Below are 7,001 nucleotides of genomic sequence, written 5' to 3' on the forward strand. Positions count from 1 at the left end.
CATCTCTCTCTATCTTACCTAAGAAGAGATTGGAGCCCAGAGAGATGAGGGGACTGGGCAGCAGCAAAGCCAGACCAGGATGCAGGTTACAAACTTCTCATTTCTTTAAGGCCACCGAGGATATTTTCAGGTGTGCCAATACTGTCCTTTAGTTGGCCTACTTTAGAAGCAATACCTCAAGTCCCAACACACAAATTAGACACACACTCAGGCAGAAAGGAACAAAAATCATGATGATGATGATGATGAAAACTCTGGTGACAGCTGACTGTGCGTCAGATACTTTTCAAATGCATCTCCTGTAATCTTCACAGCATCTCTCGGAAGTAGATACTAATGTTATACTCATTTTGCAGATGAGAAAACAGCAACATCAAATGCCCGAGTTCACAGAGTAAGCAGCTGCTAGTTAGTGTTTAAAATCCCAAACAGGTCTGCTTTTGGAGCCTGGATTCTAAACCATGACACTATATGAGACTATAGGAGTCTGATAATCCCTGCCCAGCCTGAGAGTGTGAGAGGAAGCTGGACAGGGCCACAGGGTAGTACTTGCTGGTGGGTGGCTGACAAAGCCCTAAGAAAGACTCAGATTGCAACAGCAGCCCCAAATGGCATTTCCAATGTTCTCTCTCTCTCTCTGTGGTGCGTTCAGTTTCCAAGACAATAATCTCAAATAGGAATTCCAATGAAGCTCAGAGCAAATTAATTAGCCATGCCGCAGACACATTAAAACTCTGCAAGCGTTACCATAGTAGGTAACCTTGCATGTTTTACAAAGTGTGGCATTTTCATTTCAGCTCATGTTGAATAATGAATAATTTTCCCTGCACCCTGCTAAACAGTGAATGATGAGAAGCCCTTTGGTAATTTAGTGATGTTGAATTAGTCGCTTGGTAGAATAGCCACATTTTCCCCAATGCCACCACTCCTTTACTCTAGGTCTCTCTCCGTTCCCACCCCTCCCTGCTTCATGAATTCCAACACACACATTGAAAGGAGGCGGCATCTGTTGGCAAAGGCCAGCTGGAGGCAGGCCTGTGGATGCCTGGTGGATGGGGTGGAATGGGGGACCATCCAAGGGTTCCAGGCAACTCAGAGATGGGGGCACTTTGCAGCAGCCTCAGCAACCCCCCTGAGCACAGCTTGCATTGAAGCGTCACATGGCATTGCATCCTAAGGAGGACAATCCCAGTACCCTCTGCCACTCTCTAAGGCCCCCAAGCTGCTTCATTTTTCTGCAGAGACATTACATATTTGTTTGCTTTTCATTCTATTTCCCTACACTGAATAAAAGTATCATGACAGCAGAGACTTTGTTTGTTTGTTTTTTGCTGCTGTCTCCCTAGTACCTAGAACAATGCCTGGCACATAGAAGGCATGCAATAGTATTTGCTGCATGGATGAATAAACTCCAAACACATGTACCAAGAATACCAGTTTTACTGAGGATTTCATGGGGAGGTGGAAGAGCAGATGAAATTACATCCCATGCAGCAAGACTTCACCCAGTCCCCACTGGACATCTGTGCTCTGATATAATTCCTTTCCTTTTCCCACTCGTTCTCCAAAATTGCCCTACATTGTCTTGAATGAGGAACATTCCCCACCAATCAAAACAAAGCTCAGAGTAGCTGCAACCACTCCTCACTACCACCTTAGAAATCACTTCAACCAAAGACAATGCAACCAAAATAAATAGAAAACTGCTTAAGGCATAGTCTTGAAATGAAATATTATGCTGCCATTAAAAAGAATCAGGCTGATGATAGATAGATAAGAGAGAAAAAGAACAGTGGCCAAGACACACACACACACACACATTTTATTTATATTTCTAGAGAGAGAGGAGGAAGGGACAGAGGGAGATATATATGTAAAATAAATGTGTTCATATTTGCTTAGTAGATCTCTAGAAAGATGTATAAGGAACTGCTAACCATGACTGCCTATAGGGAAGAAAACTAGTAGACTGTGCCAAGGGTGGGAGGAGACTTAACATTTTGAGGATTTTTAAGTAGGGTTTTAATTTTTAGTTTTGGGGGTTTTGAGGGGTACTGTTTGAATTTTATGTGCACTAAATAAAAAATTGTTCTAGAATAAAGAAAAGAAAATGTGAGGGTGAGCAGGCAAATTATCAAGCAAGTCATTCATCAATTTCAGTACACTACTGAGAGAATTCACTCAACCAAACTAGAATTTCATGCCCTGGAGGTATGCACTGAGAGCAAAGATTTTCTCCATCTCTTTTCATGAGGAATTGAATTTTCATCCTTCCATTCTCTGCAAGAATGAAACCTCAAAGCACATAATGGCACTCGCTGGTTGCCAAGACCAAAGAAAATCAGTGAGCCAATAGAAAAATCAACTTAAAATATATTTGCTCTAGAGAAAGCAATTTGGATGTAATTTTGGGGTTGGGCTCCTTAAAACTTTCAGCTCTCCCCACCCTTTTTTTTTTCATGGAAAAGTAGGTTTTTTTTCATCAGAATAAATTAACTGTAGTAAAAATGATACAGCATGAGTGTTTGTAAATATATTATTTATCAAAGTACTCTCCAATCACATCAACTTTGTTTTCTGGAATGTATTTCTCACTGAATTATTTATTATGTTTGTCCTGCTGCCTGTTTCTACCACGTGCCAATATTTCTTATAAAGTTGTTAGGTCAGTTGCTAATGTAAGAAAGAGAGCAAGAATAGGGATTTTCCATTTTTGTGTCAAATCCTGGAAGGAATCCTGCCAGTGCCTCTGCAGGGTATTCTGAGCTATGCTGGGGGTAATGGATGTGACTCTCTGTGAAGAGGCTCCATGTGCCAGAGTCATCGAAGAACAGCAGAAAGGTAAGTCAGGAGCATCCAAGAAACTTCAGTCTAAGCCAAACTTGCATCCCACAGATTCTACCAGGCCTGTATCCATACCTATACCTGTACCTAACCTATATCAAGATATCTATACCCTTTCTCTTTGACTGAGTTAAAATAGGCTAAGGGAAATGGAGCCTAGACCAGAGAAACAAAAAGCTGGTGAACGTCTGTTCTAGTTTGCTAGCTGCTGGAATGCAATATACCAGAAATGGAATGGCTTTTAAAAAGGGGAATTCAATAAGTTGCAAGTTAACAGTTTTTAGGCCATGGAAACATCCCAATTAAAGCAAGTCTATAGAAAAGTCCAATTTAAGGCATCCAGGGAAAGATACCTTGATTCAAGAAGGCCAATGAAGTTCAGAGTTTCTCTCTCAAATGGAAAGGCACATGGTAAACAGTCAGGGTTTCTTTCTCAGCTGGAAGGCCACATGGTAAACATGGCCTCATCTGCTTGCTTCCTCTCCAGCTCCCCAGAAGGTATTTTCCTTCTCCATCTCCAAAAATCACTGGCTGGTGGACTCTCTGCTTCGTGGTTCTGCAGCATTCTCTGTTGTGGCTTTCTCATGGCTCTTTTGTTCTGAATCTCTCTTTTATAGGATTCCAGTAAACTAATCAAGACCCACATAGAATGGGCGGAGACATGTCTCTATCTAATCAAGTTTAATACTCACATTGATTGAGTCACATCTCCATGGAGATAACTCAATCAAGTTTCCATTCTATTGCACTGAATAGGGATTAAGAGAAATGGTTGCTGCTACAAGATTGCTTAGGATCAAATCATGGCTTTTCTAGGGTACATAAATCCTTTACAACCAGCACAATGTCATTCTTGAAAAAAGTAGGGGAAGCCCATTCTTAGACTGATTCTGCACCATTTGGAGCTATCGAGGAGGACATGATAGAAAGAACAGTGGCTTTCTGATTGCCAGAGAACAAACAGGATTCGATTTTATCTTTCCAAGCTAGATGATAAGAGAGAGTGTTGTGATCAGGACTGAATAGCAAGTTCAATGCTATCAGATTCCAGGTAAGTCAGATGGAGATTGTCAGCACAAGTGTAGGTGAGTGAAACATTGCAAACCAAGTTTACGTTCATATTGTCTTAACTTTCTATTTTGCATCTTTCTGAAATTAAAGGAAAATTGCTAATGTAAATCAGCACATTCCTAGATCACTGGCTGGCATTGTAATTTAGGGGCTGATTAGCTAATAAAAGAAGGTGCCGCTTTGTTCTAGTTTGCTAGCTGCTGGAATGCAACACACCAGAAATGGATTGGCCTTTAATAAAAGGGGATTTATTTTGTTAGTTCTTCAGAGGAAAGGCAGCTAACTTTCCACTGAGGTTCTTTCTTACATGGGAAGGCACAGGATGGTCTCTGCCGGCCTTCTCTCCAGGCCCCTGGGTTCCAACAACTTTCCCTGGGGTGACTTCTTTCTGCATCTCCAAAGGCCTGGGCTGAGCTGCGAGTGCTGAGATGTAGGAATGGAGGTTATGCATGGGCTCAGCAACGTGGACTTCCACTCACCAAGGCTGACCTGGCTACAGCCACTGCTGAGTGCCCAATCTGCCAGCAGCAGAGACCCACACTCAGCCCCCGATATGGCACCATTCCTCAAGGTGACCAGCCAGCTACATGGTGGCAGGTTGATTACATTGGACCACTCCCTTCATGGAAGGGGTAGCGATTTGTTCTAACTGGAATAGACACATACTCTGGATATGGGTTTGCTTTCCCTGCACGCAATGCTTCTGCCAAAACTACCATGCCCTGTTATTAAAATCAATGGAAAATTGCAACAACGCAATCCAGGCAGGACTAATAATGGCTCTGAAACTTCAGGAATGAAGGTTTGGGTCACCCCACCAGGCAAAGAACCACAGCTAGCTGAAGTGCTTGCTGAGGGGAAAGGGAACATGGAATGGGTAGTAGAAGAAGGTAGTGATAAATATGAACTTCAACCACGTGATCAGTTACAGAAACGGGGACTCTAATGCTGTTTTGTTCATGTTATACTATTTAAGTTGTAAGATATCAAGTTTAAGAATGAATGTTGCCCAAGGATTTGCACCCTATTCTGGAGAGATTTAATGTGTTTCCAGTATATGCAGAACAGTTGAGCATTGTCAGGTAAAAGAAAAAATGTGTATTTTATTGTTTTCATTTGGAAATTAGGTATGGCTTAAGGTGATATATATAGCTGCCAAGTTGACAAGGGGTGGACTGTCATAGTCAGGGACATGTGTCAACTTGGCCAAGTTGTGGTACCTGTTTGTCTAGTTGGGCAAATGCTGGCCTGTCTGTTGCAATGAGGACATTTCATAGAATTAGATCATGATCACGTCAACTGCATCCACAGCTGATTTCATTTGTAATCAGCCAAAGGGGAGTGTCTTCTACAATGAGTGATGCTTAATCTAATCACGGGAACCCTTTTAAGGAGGATTCAGAGGAGACAGGTCCTATTCCTGCTTCAGCTGGTGAGCCTCTCCTGTGGAGTTCATCCAGGCCATCCATTGGAGTCATCGGCTTCACAGCCTGCCCTGTGGATTTTGGAGTCTGCGTTCCTATGGTCACGTGAGACACTTTTATAAATTTTATATTTGCAAGTGTTCCTGTTGATTCTGTTTCTCTAGAGAATGCTAACTAATACACGCTTAGACCTGGATAATCCTATATCCTTAGAGTTTCATATCTCTAATACTTGGTTAAAATACAAATCTCTCCAGAGGAGGTCCACTTCAAATCCTTACCCCAGTCATTCACATCTAAATGTGAATTAATATTTATTAATAGCTTTCATCAGGAGAAAGAGGGCAGAACCTGGTCCTGAGCATTTGAGGGTGCTCCAGTCGAGTGGGGTAACTGGGAAGAAAAGAAGGGAAGAAAAAATTGGCACTAAAGACAAATTTCACTATTTCTCTTGGAAAATAGGGCTCTCAGGCAGCAGAGACACCTTTGTCCCCTTCACATGCCTCTGTGCTCTCTCCAGTGGCAGAGAATATGGTGGTTTCCTGGTCTTGCTTGTTCCTTTGGACAGTGTAAGAGAATGCATATAATACATGATGTTTGGGGGGGGCCTCCCCAAGGGTGACTACTAGCTGCTCCAGCTGTAGATATTCTTGACCCATTCTTCTAACTAACAGTGGAATGACAGATTGATGGGCTCTCACTCTGAAGTTTCACAGAAGTCATTCTTTGTTGCAGGCATCCCCTCTGCCTGGCCACTGTCCCTCCTTCCTAACCATAGTGATAGGCAGCTTGAACATCCTCATTAAACAATAAACATGAATACCATAATGACTTATTAATTCATCTGCCTTGTCCTCTATTGGCACCTTCTTGTAGAATCACCCCTAATGTTAAATATGACTTCAATAATTCCAGCCAGCACCCATGGCTGGAGACGTGGCACTTGAGGAAAACTAATCCTCACCTTCAAAGCTGGCTCAAGAGCCATTTTTTTAACCCCTAATATCTAGAAAGCTACCTTTCTCTACTTTGCCTAACCATTTTTGGGAATCAGTCTTCAGTAAAATAGCCCCAAACTGAGATGAGTCTTGAGTTTCCAACTAGGGGTAGAGAAACTTTGCTTTAGTCCCAGTTGACGATGTGTGTGAACTTTAGCAAGTTATTTCATATCCCTAAGCCAGTGTCCTAATTATAATCTGAGGGGGCTGGAAAGTGTTCTGGTTGGCAAATAGGTTTCATCTCTATGCCTGTTCTAAGTGATCTGTAACAGCTGCCTGGAACTCTGTCCTGACCAGTCCACATGGACTTGGTCCCTGTATCTCTATGCCTGACTCTCTGGTTCTGTTCATCACATCAAGTGAGCCCCAGGGATCACAAGTTATGTTGATCCCATTACCTGGCTCCAATAGGCTCTAGGCACAACTCCTCACATTCCACCAAGACTTTAGCTTTGGGGGTCACTCTTTCCTTGCTAGTTAGACGCCTGGTTCAATGAGTACCACCAATGTCTGCCTTGGACACAAGCTGGGAAACTTGCCCCACATAATCTGCACATCTGTCCTCCCTGGACTGAATGCCCGTCCAAATCCAAAAACTTCAGGATGTCCTTCCCCACTGACCCAGCAGAGTGACTCATTATCACTTTTAATCCTTACTGCTGTT

Source organism: Tamandua tetradactyla, chromosome 12, assembly GCF_023851605.1.
Source record: "Tamandua tetradactyla isolate mTamTet1 chromosome 12, mTamTet1.pri, whole genome shotgun sequence".
In the NCBI taxonomy this organism is placed as follows: Eukaryota; Metazoa; Chordata; class Mammalia; order Pilosa; family Myrmecophagidae; genus Tamandua; species Tamandua tetradactyla.